A 16288-nucleotide genomic window follows, 5' to 3' on the forward strand; every position below is an offset into this window, starting at 1 on the left:
TTTCTAAGTGCTTTGAGAAAACTGGGGCACATGTATTAAAACTGGATCCTCGAAGCTAAATGAACACTTATGTCTACGTAGGGACGAGTGACTACCCAGCCCCAAGAAGGAGCTGGGAAGTTAGGATTAAACAAATTAAATAATAATAAAAAAAAAAAAAAAAAAAAAAGGCCAAAAACAAAACAATAAAAACACACTACTGCTACAGATTTCAGATTCAGGAATTTCGATTTGCAAATGACTACTGGAAGGTTCAAGCTCCCTAAAGGAGTAAGTTGGGTGATGAAGAGCTGCTGTAACGGGTTGTGTGGAGCTGCTGTAGACTTGCCAATACATACTCGTATCCAGCTGGTCCCAATTAATAGGATATATCCTGGTGGTTGTTGGCAGCCTTCAGGCAGCTCTAACTTATGCCACGATGCAGACTGGCAACCAGAGGCCTGAAGACAAAGATTCTGCATAGATGGCACAAAGTCACCTCCTCACGCTGCAGAACTGCATCAGACAGCAGCGTGGATGCAAGTGGAGCAATATAATGTCCCCAAGCTGATTTATTGATATAGATTAGTATAACGGGAGAAGGTAGGACAGACAATTTATACCCACAAGCAAACACTGTTTAATCCTCTTGTTAAACTGAGCACAATTTCTGCCACCTGCCCCTCCACCCCCCTGCAGTCTCACACAGACACCTCATGAACACTTACTGGAATCACTACGTCTCACTGCGACAAATACACGCTTAAACAGTAAGTTGAGTAATACATTCTCAGAGAAACCTGGAGGCCTCAGTTGCCTGAAGATATCTGTCCAGTGCCCTAAACGGAACTTCTGTTCGGATACATTGTTCTTTGTGAGGCACAAAACCCGCCCTACCAAAGCAACAGGATAGCTTTTCATCTCTAACCTGAAACTTTGTTATGACAAGAGAAAAGTCCTGATGATGGTAACATCGGTGAAGTTACAGTAGGCAGATTAAGGCACTCATTAAATGCAGAAGGTCCATATTACATATTTTTAGTATTTTCTTTCAAAGTAACATTCATGCGAATTTCACGGAAGGGTAAGTTTATTCAGAAACTTGGAAATGCTGCGTATACAAGATGTGCCAGCAGGTTCAATATTTGGAATATTAAAGAACTGGATCAGACTGTAAGCCAGGCAATCAATAAAACTGGAAGCTGAGCAGTAAGACAGAGGATTCTGCTGCTCAGAAGAGCCTTAGAAAAACAGGAACAAAGACAACATCAAAGAATTTATATTTCATAACGTGGGTTCCCATTTTACGATTCTCTGCTCTTTTTAGTTTATTTACTTCTGGGTGTTTTTAAGCTGAATGATTATATACATTTTTAATACTAAACATAGCCTCTTAAAACGAAGAGTAATGTTCAGTGAAAGCATAGTCACAGCAACATCGGTCTCAGAATGGAGTAACGAGGCTAATTCGAACAGTTTAGACTGGGACTCAAAACTTCCCCCAAAATTCTGAGGCGTTCAGACTCCCGAGAGTAAACACAACCAATTTGGCAAGCATGCCCATGAATATATTAACCAACAAGAGCCATTCTCCCCACCCAAGTTCATATATATCGGGGAGAAAACATGAAGCTCAACTAGCTAAATATCCCAGGCTAAAAATATCAAGGACTCTCTCAGCTGGAAGTTGTTAGCTGATAAAAATAAGGAACCAGGACAGCAGGAATTCGTTCCCTTCCCTGCAGAAAACGAGCTAGGTTTGGGAGGAAAGTATTCAAAACACAATAAAAGAGGTGACTCACCCCTATCAACGTGCTGGTGGCGTGGGGTGGGGCGGGGGAACGGGGATGCAAGCCCAACCAGGGTGTCCCGCTGGGAGGAGAAAGGCTGGAGAGGTTTGCACGGCGGCTCTGCAGTACCTCCTGCGTGGCGTGGTGCTCCTGCCCTGCGGCACGGGGCAGGCGAGCGGCGGAGCTGGAGCCTGCTGCCAGCAGAGCCATCCTGCTCAGGAGGGTGCTCCTCAAGCACGGGCCAAGCTGGGGACGTGTCCTTCCACTGGTCCTAATCCGGAATCAGCCCCCTACCCTACATGATTCCCAACACGTTTTTATCAGCTTTGTATGCTCAGAAGAGTAAGGAAGGCCGGCGGGGTGGGCGCATGTCAGCTACAAGATAAGCGCAGCAGCCACGATGCTTAGGACAATCAAACCAGGACATCACCTAAGATTCACGGTTATTGCGCTACTTCATTTTGGATGGAAAACCCTTAAAATGATGGAGAAAACACATAAAGAGAAATTACCTTCATATAGCATATCTCGGACTGTCTAAGCATTTTGCTATATCACAACAGAAACTTGTGTGTCATACTGGGCCATGCCACATCAGAGACACTTGAATGGATTTGGGTTTTTCACAACCACCTCACACATCTTCTTCCATGCAGCATCCCACAGAAGTGTGGGGTGCTTCTGTACGCTTACATCTTCACACACCCGAAGCACTGGACAGTTCGGAAGAGAAACCAAGCACCAATATAAGCCTTCCCACCTGTAGCAGATGCTAGAAAACACTCATATTCCAACCACTTCAGGCAGTGACATCCCTGGGCTTTAAGTAACACGTGCAGAATATTAAGAGGTAGATCATCTGTGGGTTGGAAACTTACAGTTTATGGAACCTGAACCTTTGAAATTAAAGATAAAAAAAACAACAGACTACTCTGCAAGGACACCTCAACATCTGTATTAGCAGAATGCCACAGCGTAGCCTAAGGGCTGACTCACACCACTAAATGTTCCTACCTTTTCTACCACCCTGCAGATCCCGATTTCTATGTGCTGGATGGAAAAGCAAGCAGCACCAGTGCTCAGGAGTTCCCCACGCTGAGGAGCAGGTGAAGTGTAAGTGGGTAGCCTGGCCCTGGGAGCACCCACGGAGTCAAGCAGATCACACACCTCAGGGCAGACCCCATCACGCTTACATCTCACAGCTGCAGGACTGCAGAGCACAGATAGTGCCGGTGGCTTCTGTATTACCCCCAGACATGGAACACCTGGCCTGTCCTCTTCGAATGCTCCTGATGAACCCAAGAGGCTGCCGCTTGCTTAAGAGCGCAGGCTCCATTTCACAAACCAGTTCTCCACGTTAACCTCCCCCCTCCCAAAGCCTGAGCTCTCTCCTTACATGACAAAACTGTACCGTGCACGTTATACTTCATAAAGGCCTTCCACAAACAGCTGTTTGAGGCTTGGTGGTTTCAGGATGCTACGAGGTCAAGCAGGTAAGTAGTACAACTCTCCAGACCAAGTCCACAGAGCTGGGGGGGAGAAATAAAGGAGGAGGGAAAAAAAAAATGCAAAAGAAGAGAGATCTTCGGGGGCACAAAAGCTTCTTCAGGTCACTTGGACTGCCGAAAGGGAAGAAAAAATTCTACCTTTTTTGGATAAGCTCATGTCAATTGCCAGCGGCTATCCAGGGAAACACACTGAGAGAGGCTTTTTGGAGGAATCAGAAGCAGCTTGTTTTACCTGATAAACATCAGGGGAGCTGTACGTTCCTCGGCAGAAAAAATTACATACACGGACATCTTTCGTTATTTTCAGCCACTTTCTTTCAAATGGCTTTAGCTCTGAACATACGCTTTAACAAGTTTGGTTGTTGGCTACTCCAGTTACTGCTCCTGAAGAGAACTAAATCACAGGAGATGAATATAAAGCCAGCCTTGGTGAGGTAATTGCAGGTTTTACGCAGCAGACCACAGCCAGGCCGTAGGTAGGAATAGCAGATTTCATGGTTCCTGACCAAGAGACGTGACAAGAGAACAAGGGTACAACTGAATGAGCTAGGATGTGGATCAAGAGTGCAGTTAGCCCATCAGCTTTGCCAATGTCTCTTGTAATTATTTAAATCAGAACACGTTTGCTTTTATTTTTTAATGACACCAGCCTGTTTCTGTGATTGCATGCATGCACATTACGGGCAGTTGCCTGCTCTGAGGACAAAGAAGGTATGAGCCTTGTCCTCCAGGTCTGAGCACAGCCACACGCTCACACGTGTGCACGCGCACACCCACCGAAATGGAGAATCAGTACACCCACCTTCCAGCTGTGAGAATGCACCAGTCATCCTCCTCCACCTATGTTAATTCCTTAAATACGCTGTTGTATTGGAAAAATGGAAATTCCAGGACTGTCACGGCCATGCCAAGAAGAAACAGTCACAGGACTCGTTACAAGCTCAGCTGAAGCCAATTAAGGAATCACAAAGGCAAAATGAACAGGACAACATTTCCATTTTGATGCTACAGAATACATGGGAACTAATTTGCCAAATTTCATCATTGGTATCTCCAACTTAGCTTCCTGTTTACGTTTCCAGCACTTTTGGAGGACTTCAAAATAAGGTGTTAGAAAACACGAAACACACATCATACTGTTACAGGTCAGGCTTCCCTTCACTTTCCTTGTTCTTCCACTTGCATCCTGAATTAGGGAGAATTTCAATTGCTTCTGCTGAACAGAAGACTGGGTTCACTCCAATACGTAACAAAACGCTTCTCAGAATCAAATTTCTTCTCCACAACAATGAGCTATACCAGGGAGCCCCCTCTTTAATCACACATTGAATACGTGCAGTGTGTAAAAGAGAAATTAAACAGAAACTAACACCAAAACAGTTTCATAAGTTTTCAGTGCTTCCCCTCAGCTGCACTTTTCATCCCCTCTCTGGCATTCACAGGAAGTTCACTTTGCCCGACGTTCCCTTTTGCTTTGCCCTTGCTGCCTTCCATTCACTACAGGAACGTGCCCAGGCCACGATGGTGCATCCACCACTGTGAAAAAAATGACACAGCAGAACTCACACTGGAAGAAGAGGAAATGAGCGCGATCTCTGCGTGTGCATCAAGCATCCCGGTTTGCTTCAGGACCCGTGGCTATTCCAGAGACACACAGTTGCTGGAACCGAGTATCCCAAGTGCTTTGGAAGTGACAGTGAAAGGTGTGCTTCCTTCATTGCTGGTTAATGTGAACCAGAACTGCGTATGCAGCAGCTCCATGTCGCAGCAAGGTAAGAAAGGCAGACTTTCATCTTTGGACGATGCGTATTTTAACTGACCGAGCTACGAGGGATCAAGGCGGTATGACAGAAACAAGCCCAACCATTGCACGAAGTGACAGTCACAGAGTCATCTAGGCTGGAAAAGACCTTCAAGAGCACCAAGTCCAACCACCAACCCGACCTACCAAGCCCCATCACTGAACCACGTCCCTCCATGCCGCATCCCCCCGTCCCTTGACTGCCTTCAGGGACGGGGACTCCACCACCCTCTGCATGAAGGAATTCTTCCCCCTGCCCAGTCTAAACCTCCCCTGGTGCAACCTCTGTCACTGACACGGTCTGCAGTGTTCAGCAGGTGCTTGTGGAAGAGGCTAGAGCAGGGATCAGGTATGCTGAAAATCTGCTACGTGCACGATTGTAGGTTTTCAAAGGCTTTTGTTTCACTAGCAGCCTAAATAGTGAAACCGCAGAGTCCTTTTCCAACTTTCTGAAGTATTTTACAGGACCTCTACCAGATAGTGATGAGTGCAGCGCTACTCAATCCAGATCTGTATTTTTATAAGGGAAAAATAATTATGGCTTTATGAGAACAAAACCTTTTCCTGTCTTTTATGATTTTTATTTTTTTTTAATAAATGAGTAATCGCATGCAGAATTGGAGACTGACACCAGGCAGCTCAAAACTCTTATTTCTCCTGACTTTGAATAATTAACTGCAGACTTAGAGGACTGCTTGGGGAGTATTGGAAAAGAATAATAGTAAGAAAAAAAAATGCATACTCTTCTGAATGACTAGCATAGGAACATCTATGAATCCAATAGCGCAGTCTGATTTTTATTATCTATGTAAGACGTCCAAAGAAAACAGGATCTGCTTCTTTCATTCACGTTATAGGTTCCCCAACCATAGTTAGGCAAATTATTTAAGTCACGCATCTTCATAGCAATACAGAGTTTCCTTCTGGTTTTGCTGCATGATATTGTCACCTTATTTCTAAAAAGAATTCAAAGTATGTATAACTAGGTTTGCAGTTACACATCTGTACAGGTATTGGTCTCATCAGAATAAACATCTCTTCTATAAAGAATCAGATGTACAGATAGTAAAATTAGAAGTGACAGGGAACTTGAGTAGCAGCAACAGAAGTCAAAAATACAAATGTGCTGTACCTTTCAGATCTGCTTGTCAGGCATATTGCTGTTACTAGAGGCATATTTTCATATTTCTCAAACCTTTTTTCATCTTCCGATCTGAAGCCTTCCTTTATCTCTCCGAGCTTTGTGTTTTCTTACATACTGTCCCGTGCACAAGCAGTTCTCTGTTCATTTGTTGATCGCATACTTTTCCTGCTCCAATTCAGAAAACCAGCTTCCATTTTACACTATTTTACAACATGCAGCAAAAACAAACTTCATTCCTCAGGACAGGAAACACGCCTTCCAGTTTGTACAGCATCCCCTCCACGCACAGCGCTCTGCAAATATTTGATCACGGCAGAAGTTTCTGATCCTTAGGACGGAGCAGAGCAGAGCACAGCAGAGCAGTCCCCTGCGAGACCACGGCTGCAGGAGGCACCGGCAGCAGAGCAGCAGGTTACCGAGCTGTAGGAAGTGCTTTCAGAAGGTGCAATAAATTCAGACGACTTCTCACTATATTACTCAGAGGCCTTGACTTATAATTCACATTTCAAGGCAGATTAAACAATATACACCGATTCAGGAGGGTTTTAATAAAAAGCAAGTAAAGGAGCCCAGGAGTTCAAGAGGCTGTCAATGGGAGCCATAACCTTCACTTCTCACAGTTTCAGAGTCAGCAGGGAGCTTCGTTACTCCTGACACACCTGATGAAATTTCATTAACTCATCCACACTCCCTACCTTACAAATGGCTTTTGCCAACTCCCCTCCACCACCTCAGTTCAAAGGACGGACGAAGCGGGAGCAGCCAGGGCCACGCAGGACTAGCCCCCTGCTCTTTGGCTGCGGGGGGAGAGGAGCTGTAAATAAAGCACTTAGTGTGAAGAAGGCAAAGGGCTATTCGTTTTATCAAGTCTCACTGCTGTAATTACAAGTATTTGATAAAGCACCGCAACTTTTGTAGCGCGAGCATCAGAAGGAATCCTTACTTTCGGCCTCATAAATCTCTGAATATTTATGACACAATCACACAGCCTGTCAGCCACATGATCCATTTTGTCCTGAGACTGTCAAGAACAACATATTTATTAAGGAATTATAGTTCCATTTCTGCACTCGAATATTTTCTTCAGAAAGTTCAGAACTTCCCAGTGACAGGCCACGGTATGCCAACACCACGCCACGGGCTAGCTCAGGTTGCAAGGACTTTGCTGTAACTTCTTTTAACCAATAAAAACTAGCTCCAAGACTAACATTGCCACTTTTAGGAACATCAAGTTGATTATCACAGAAAACAAACAGTACAGAAGATACTCATCTTCTTCTAACTGCCAAGAAAAAAACTTGACCCCAGCAATGGAACATTATTTGTTTCCCAGTCTCATTCGACGAATGTAAAAGTGCATCTGCTAATAACAAGACATTTTCAGTATCAATATGAAAAAAAATACTACATGCACAGCTGTGGGATTTACACAGACTGGTAAGAACTACCTCTATGCTTACAAGACACTGGCTTCTTTCAAGAAAACGTATAGAAATGTTTTTTCTGTTTTTTGTTTTCCTTTTAAGGTGAAATCACCTCCCAAAGTCAGAGACATTGCAAATAGAATGGAAGTGAATATAAAACATGGGACGCTGTCATCAGCACTTCCTTCCCATGACATTCATTTCTCGAAATCCTCTCTCTTCCCAACCGAAATGCTTTCTGTCTTTCAAAGACTGTCATTTCTTTAGGAATGAGAGGCTGTAAAGAAACAGAATAACAAAGCCCAAGTAGCAAACCACCACTCTCACTTGTACTTGTGGCTTGATCAATCTAACCAAGAGTGTGGGTTTAGCATGCAGGGTTGGTTTCAACCAGACCCAAACAAATTTAGCAAGAAGCACTTGGTTGCAGCACAGCCAGTTCCCAGTTAAAATACCCACCTGGACAACCGGGCTTCACTCTGAGGTGCACACCCAAAAGCAGTAAAGCCTAACAGTGATGGGATCAAAAACCACCTGAGGTCTATGCTAGGAGGCACTGAAGTGCAGCACAGCCCTCACAGACCACAACCACAACCAAAAAACCCTACCTTGCCATGAGAAGTTTGATCTCCAACACCTAGACTTCTACAAATTGGTATTTTACTAGTTGATATTTGTACAGGAAACAAGGTGGGGAAAAAAGGTAACACTCCCAGTGCACTTCAAAGAAGGAAATCCATCCAGTCACTGCTCTTTCATAGGCGAGTCCTACCTAAAAAACAAGAAACTGCAGTACACCTGCCCTGAGAAAGGATGTCAGCTCTTTGAAATAGATATACATAGAGATCTATATTGAGATTGATGACAAATGGGCGAGAAAAGTTCTGTTCATTTGCATTTTTGTCTCTTTTACCAGAAATGAAGCTGTTTTTCCTACACACAAGACGTGTATGTCAAATCAGCATGCAGGCTTGTGTCTGGAGGAGCCGGAGGCTGAACCTGAGGAGGCTCCGTCCCTTCTGGGCAGCGGGATGAGGAGCAGCACTACATTAGGGGAGTGCTGTCACCCCCTATGTGAGCTACATGCACCTCCAGGACTAGTTGAACAGAGCACATCAAGCTCTTCTTCCTTTCCCCCCAGATGTCACCCATTTTTCTGCGTTTTCCAGAGATTGCACCATTTTCCTGCTCGAACTGGGGAACCCAGGGCTTTTGGAAAACCTGCCCAACCTCACTGTCCCACTGCCAGAGCACTCCCATGATGACCAGAAGGCAGGATTTTGGCCATTTGTATATTCTATATTAGTCTGGTATTTGGGGTAAAAAAAAAAAAAAGAGGAAAAAACACCCAAGAAACAGAAAAAAAAAATTTCAAAATGCCATAGCATGTATAAAAAGATAGAAAAAAAAAAAAAAAAGAGGAACTGTAATGCAGATATTATGCTTACATTCAGAAAGCATACTGAAGTCAATTCCAGAAGCAAGTTTATAAACATCTTCCAAATACAGTAACAAGAAGGAGCCAACATCATCTGCCCAAGGAAACAACCTGCAGGCTGGGTTGAGGTTATTTGAAGGGGTGACTGCAAGGCAGGTAAGAAGGGACAAGTGGATCGCTCACTAAAAGTTAAGATTTAAGAGTTTTGATTCTTAGACTATCACGGCACTTCCATATGCAGAGGAAACCGCTTTCATGAAATAAAAAAATGGCTTGAAAGAATAATAATAACAACAATAAAGAGTCATTATCAGTATGCTTCTGAAAATGAGAGGATATTTCAAGAAAACTCTTGCTGTCCTAAACCAATTCCATTAAGAGACTTTCATTAATGAGTTGTATGTAGAAACACAAAAGTGTAGACGGTAAATTGGGAAAGATCAGTAGCCCTTATGGGGACGCAAACAGGGTAAAGGAAAGTTAATAAGAGAGAATTTAATACAGACAAATGTAAAGTACTATGCGCAGGAATAAGAAATCAAATGCACAAATATGAAACGGGGAATAATTGGCTGGGTAGCAGTACTGTAAAAAGAACCTGGAGGGCATGTGGACTGCAAAATGGATTATTTATAAAAGAAAAAAAAAAAAAAAACAGGCAAGCATTCTAGGGAGTATTAGCAGCAATGTTTTATATAAAAAAGCAAGCAGTATGTATTGTATTAAAGGAGAGGTAATTATGTCATTCTACTGATTTCTGTGCTCAGATATAGACGCTATACTTGTAAGATGGAGAAAAGCCAGAAAGATTCGACGGGCAGGAGTAACAGAAGGTTTGGAGAAGAAAAAAAATGACCCACCACAAAAAATTCTCACTTCATTTTCCCTCAGAAACAAAGAATTTGAAAGAAGCAGGACAGAAGTAAGATAGGATGTTATGGTCTTAATTACTGTGTCCTTTTAACTTCCCAGAGAGGCGCGTTTTGTGTTCTCAGCACCTGTTAGCCTCCTGGGACTGGGAGGGAGACACGTCTTGAAGCCTGGAGAAGCGTGGAGGTCATCGAGCCTTCTGAATTAAAATGTCTGCTGCTGCCTGAGCAAAATCCTCGCTAGCAGCTGAAAGAGTAGCTACTCCCTGACCATTGCACTACACGACTGAAACGTAGAGGTCCGTGCCTCAGCCAGGCTGGGGCCAGTACAGGAGCTTCAGCTCTGCCCCAGCTCCTGCCTGCCCCTTTTACACACCAGCAGAGCAGGAGCCAACGGGCACCATCGCTGAGACACCCTCAGGCTGCAAGCTACGAGATGTTCACGGGGAAGAGCCACCACCCAGCTGTGCTCCTCGCAGGGCTCTGCCCTTTCCTGCAGCCGGCAGGGTCACAGAAGGACCACCTTTGAGGGCAGATGGCCGGCTCCAGGACGTGGTACGAGCTCAGATTGCTTCGGGAGGACCAGTCTCCTTTGCTGGAGGATCTTGCTTCAGGAGACTGGAAGTGACACTACGCTCCCTTCTTGACACCTGTCTCATCCCTGGGTGGGCCACGGGATGGCTTGATACCACAGGATAAGCATTTAAGACTAACTTTGCACAAGACCATGAATTGTTTCCTTGTTTTTGGGATACCCAACGTGACGAGATGGCAACTCGGTCTTAGAGTGAGTGGCCAGAGAGACTGTGGAAGTTACACACAGGCATTAGAGGTCTATGCAATGCTCTGAAAAAAATGTATTAAAATAATGATAATAACACCAGTATGAGGCTACATGTTGCTCGTTAGCCACCCAATAATCACGGAGTATCTTTGCCTTTCACCTTTCCCCATCTGCCTGCCATTGCTACAACCAGCCCGGCACACACCGCCACAGGTTTGTGGAGCTGAAGCCGCCCTGGTGCTGTGCACCAAAGCAGCAGCAGATTCCTCCTGCAGGAACAGCAGCACGATGAAACAGGCAAGCGAAGCCGTAAGGCAGATACCGAATGACAACAAAACAGCGAATGATCAAATAGCTACTCATTACAAAAACAAGGCTCTATTTTGCACAACAAAAAGCAGAGTTCTTCCAGAGGAAAATCAGTAAATCACCAAGCGTGCAGACGAGGACAAAGTAAGGACTATGGTTAATATACAACCCCCGAGAGCCCCCATTTACCCTGGCGCCCCTCCTCAGCCCTCCTCCATCTCCCCAGGTCACGCTGCCACCAAGTTGTCCCCAGCGTGGCGCCTCCAGCCCTCCACACGAAGGCCATTTCCCACCGCTCTGGCCAGTGTCCCTTGTCCCCTTCCTAGCTCCGGGTTCTCCCCTGAGGGCAGGAGAAGCCAGGTCCCATCACAGGGCCACGGGTGCCACCTCTGGGTGGGACAGGACCTACCCGACACCACGCATTCATTCGGGGCTGGCTCCCCAAAACCAAGAGAAGGACGCCCATGCATGCCTGCTGCACTGAGGACAAACTGTTCGCCCAAACTGTGCCCAAACTGTTGGCCTATCAATGGTAGCAAGCCCTGAGCATATGCAGGCCGATCTTTCTGAAAGGCTCCCATCCTGGCTACATTCAGCTGCTTTGTCATGCAAGCGGCAAAAGGCACCTCCCTGGAAGGAAATCCCTCGGCCTTTCTCAACCAAATTTCAGGTGTTGCAGAGGAGAGGGGCACCCGTTGCTTTTCCATGGAGAACCTTTAAAATGCAGGAAGATGTATTCTTGCTTTGCCTAATGTTCAAAATCTGCCTAAACATTTCGCCTGAACTTTTACACGCACACACAAATGAAACAAATGAAGCAAGGCTTACATGCGCCATGACAAATCTTCCACCCAAACAGTTAAAGTTTGGCAAAGTTATAAAAACCTTGTTTGGCTACTTCAAGACTTGTGATGCTACCATTCGCCTGTAATTTCAGCAAAATGAATTATTAATATATACTGGTTTCTGTTAATTACTGTCTCCTCCAGCAAGATTTAATTATCTCTGAGCCGAGCCCGAACCGTGCTCGCTGCAGCCCAGGGTGCATTTGCTGCACCCGGCGGGTCCGAGCGGCCTCCAGCAGCCCTCGATCTTCAGCAGCAAACGTCTGGCAGAGCCGGAGGAAGGTGGAATCGGGCACCTCACAAAAAGCTGGGAGAAAGCAACGGGGGGAAAAAAGTTATGAGCAGACTGACTGAGCAGAGGAAGCAACGCAGAAACTGAGTCCTCTTCCCCTTGGTTCTGGTCCTGCCAGGTGCTTTTACGTGCCGAACCAGACGCGAACAAATATCCCTGCTAGAAAGTTGGGCTGGCATTTCAGCACGGCGCTGCACCAAAGTTCATTTCTGCGGCCCGTCACAGCTCCCCTTCCATCTGCCAGTACCTGTTAACTCCACAGTGCAAAACCAATTATCCTGAGAGGGCCTGAAGTGCAGCATATACATCACTCGGAAGGCTGTCCGTGATACTGTTGCAGGATAAAAGAGCACCTGAAGCCCTGTGATCAACAATACATACTCGGAAATAGTTACTGTTTCCAGAACCTTCTCTTCCGCGCTCTTCCTGATTAAAAAAAATACATTCTTCCAAAGCCGACTGCCGGCACAGTACGCCTGCAACTTCTGCACTGTCAAATGCAGCAGTGACATACTTCACCAGATAAACCTGGTGGGCTACACCAGTTAACAAACATCAAATCTAAAATTTGTATGAGATGAGGGATTAAACCACCCATTTTGTTTTCCAGGGGAAAAAAAAAAAAAAAAAAAAAAAAAAAGGAGAGAAGGATCACTGCATCTTCTCACCACCTGAAACTTGAAAAACGAGCTCATCGTTTCCCAGAGACAGGCGGAGAACTTATCACGGATGGCAATTAACTGTAATCTGTATCTTACCTTTTGTGTAGTTTACCAACATGACAGTGGGGAGAGATAACCTCACTCATGTAAATTCATGCCACGCCATCTTTCCATGCTGGATTTTTTTTTTTTTTCCCAAAAATTATGCCCCAAAATCCACATACCCTCCAAAACCCTACGAAATCTCAGAGCTTTTCTAAGCAGTGGCAGGATGCAATGAGGAAATCACTGGTCAGATTTCCTCTACGTACAGAGAACCCCGTGGGCACCAACAGAGAAGTGACACGAGGTGAGTAACTTTGGCGCTGCTCTCCCGCTCGGGAGGAGACAGGCGGCCACACCACCCGTAAGGAGGAGCAGTTCAGACACACGTCTGGCCAGCCAAAACGGACTGGAGGAGAAACAATGACGGGGAAGCCTTCTTTTCCCTCCAGAGCAGCAGCAAGATAGGTGGAAAAGAGGAAAACGACGATCTTCCCTCGTGCAACCGGCTGAGGCCAGACTCACATGACATTTGCAAGAAGGGTTGTGCACAACAGCGGAGCCAGGATGCCACGGCAGCAGCAACCGAGTTCTCTCTTCCCCAAGGTCCTCTCCCATGCCAAGCTGAAGAGCAATCAGCGGCTGACCATGGAAGCAGCTCGCTTCCATGTTGTTATCATGCATCCTTTTATTTCAAAGGAAATCATCTAGCCTCGTGGTAATTTTTAAGAAGACCCTGCATGCCTGCTGAGCCCCAACAAGATAGGGTTGCTTTTTTGGGGAAAAAAATAAGTTTAGAAGACCACTGAAGGATGAAGGTGAGAAGGAAGACCTAATCCCTTCAGAATTTCATTTTCCTTATTGATAGACAGATGGCCCTACTTGCAAATGCCTTTAAAAGCGTTGCTTGAAAGGGTGCATAACTGGACGTGCAAATTTGTGTGGTCTGACCCCTCTTTCCCCACGACTGAAAGTTGAGAGGGTTCAGCCACTCCATCTCAGCGGGACCAACCTCCTGATCTGAATTAATCCGATTCTCAGGAATCCTAAAAATAAGGAAGCGATAACCGAAGAGGCTGATAAGAAAAATGTTAAGTCTTGTTCCTCTCGCAGCGAAGGAGGCCCCGCGTGGAGGAGCTGCTGTCTAAACACAGCCTTCCTCTCTGCCGGGTGGCCCAGGGGGCCAAGACAGGAGTTGTGTCACGGCGGCTCCAGAAGGGGAGGACAGGGCGTGACAGCACTGCTGGTTCTTCTCTCTCCATCCTCTTGGCGTTCGCAGGTACGGTGCGTTCGTCCTCAGCGCATTACCTAGCCGCACTGTACAAAAATCTGGTGTTGGTTTTCCTGGAACCCATCTGTCTGCACTGCACGTTTGTTGTTAAGGTACCTAACGCGGGTAATTCACCCCACAGGTCAGGCAGGAGGGGCAGAGAGGAAGACCGTAAACTGAATGCCATCTTCGGCACCGATAATTTGCCATGGGCTACTATAAATGACTTGCAAAACTTGTTTGCTTTTTTTTTTTTTTTTAATAGAAATTACATAACCTCAAAAGACATAAATACTAAAGGCAGCTTACAGTGAGATGCCACATTACAAGCACATTTGGCATCGAATCGGTCCGTAGAATATATCACAGCCTGGATTATGAACTGCACGCAAACGTGCGTGCCTTGCACACCTGAAAAACGTTCCTCAGCAGGCTGATCGCACACCAGTCCTGCCACTGTCACACGTCCTCGTGAGGAGCAAGCACGTCCCATGGAACAAGGCCATCCGAACCCAAGGCAGTGTATTTATTTTTTTACGTTACATTCACCCTGCTATTTCAAGTGTGTTTGGGAGAGCTGTTAGTGGCAACGCGTTTTAGGTACTTAAAACCTCGAACAGATACGACGAAGTTGAATTATAGATTTGTTTCTAAAAACTTTCAAGATTCAAATGATACGATTACAACCCTGTTGTTCTGGATTAAAGAGCTACGTAGCACGGGAGCCGAGCGCACACGTTTCGCCTGCGATTCCCGAGCTAGCAGCCTCCCGCGGCTGTCAGAGCTGTGCTTTTACAGACGGCAACTTCAATCCGACGGCAACTTTTCCGAGCAGAGCACGAACTCGCGCATCACCCCGCTCGCAAGGCGCACTGCGCGGCTACAGAGCGGTGCAGCGCGAGGGGAAAGGAGAATGAAACCGGAAAAAAATAAATAAATAAAATAAAATAAAATAGAAATGATAATAATAAAAAAATGAAAGTGTATGAACATTGCCACGACGGAATCTGATTGAACACGTTAAAGAGGAGCGCTGCGAAGATGGCACAGGAGAACAGCCCGCAGCCCGTGCCATGCAGCAGCATTCCTCCGCTGTGTGCGCTCAGCAGCCAGCCGCCGGGCTCGTCTCCGCTGCCCTCCAAGGCAAAGGAAGCAAGAGAGGGTGAAGAGAGAGGGGGGGGCGAAGGGGAAGAAGAGCAGCAGGGTGCTGGCGACCCCCCCCCCGTTACCAGGGGGGCAGCATCTGGGGAAGGGAAGGGAGGGGAAGGGGGGGGGGTGCGCCCCGCGGCGCTGCGGGAGAGCAGCGAGGCGGAACAGCACCATCTAGCCGGGCCCCCGCAACTTTGCTCGGAGCAGAGCAGGGCAAGGCGCTGGGAATAAATAAATAAATAACAACAATATTAAAAATAATAATAATAATAATTAAAAACACACACACACACGCACACGCACAGAGAAACCTCACTACCGGGAAGCCTCGCAGCAAACAGGAGGGAGACGGAGCGGAGGGGAGGGAGGGAGGGAGGGGAAGGAGGCAGAGGAGGGGAGGTTGTGTAGGGGTTTGGGGTTAGGTTTGTGGGGTTTCTGGGGCAGGCTGCGGAGGCTCCCCCCGGGCTGGGGTTTGCTGCGGGGCTGCCGCAAAGTTCCTGCCTCCCGACGGCCGAGCTGCCGTGGGGGGGTGCAGGTGCCCCCCGCTCCCCTAACGACACCGGTTGCTCACCCCAACACCCCCCCCCCCCCCCCACCACCACCTCCCTTTTTTTTTTTTTTTTTTTTAACCTTTTACCCAAACTTTCACCGAGAAAAAAAAAAAAAAAAAAAAAAAAACAAACAAACAAAAAAACCCTCCCGTAACCACCGCCGCGCCGCTCCCCTCACCCTCCCCCCCCCTCAGCGAGCGCTGAAAAGTTGCGGGAGCGCTGAACAGGAGCCCCCCGCCCCCCCTCAGCCCCCTCTTTGTGTGTGTGGTGCCTGCACCCCCCCCCCCCCCCGGCAGCCGTTACCCCGCTCCCCTCAGCCGCTGCCCCCCCCCCCCCCCCCCCAGTTTCCCGCCGCGCGCTTCCCGCCTCCCGCCTCGCGCCGTTCCCGCCGCGCGCGCGGCTGTGGCGTTGCGCTCCCGCCCGCTGCGTGA

The 16288-nt window shown here is 46.9% G+C and overlaps 1 protein-coding gene across 11 annotated transcripts in view; it reads right to left on the reverse strand.

The window, feature by feature from the left end:
- Positions 1-16288, reverse strand: part of SSBP2 (single stranded DNA binding protein 2) — a 188625-nt gene that overhangs the window by 172112 nt on the left and 225 nt on the right. The window lies entirely within an intron of this gene.

The sequence above is a fragment of the Aythya ferina genome (assembly GCF_964211825.1).
Source record: "Aythya ferina genome assembly, chromosome: Z".
Taxonomy (NCBI): domain Eukaryota; kingdom Metazoa; phylum Chordata; class Aves; order Anseriformes; family Anatidae; genus Aythya; species Aythya ferina.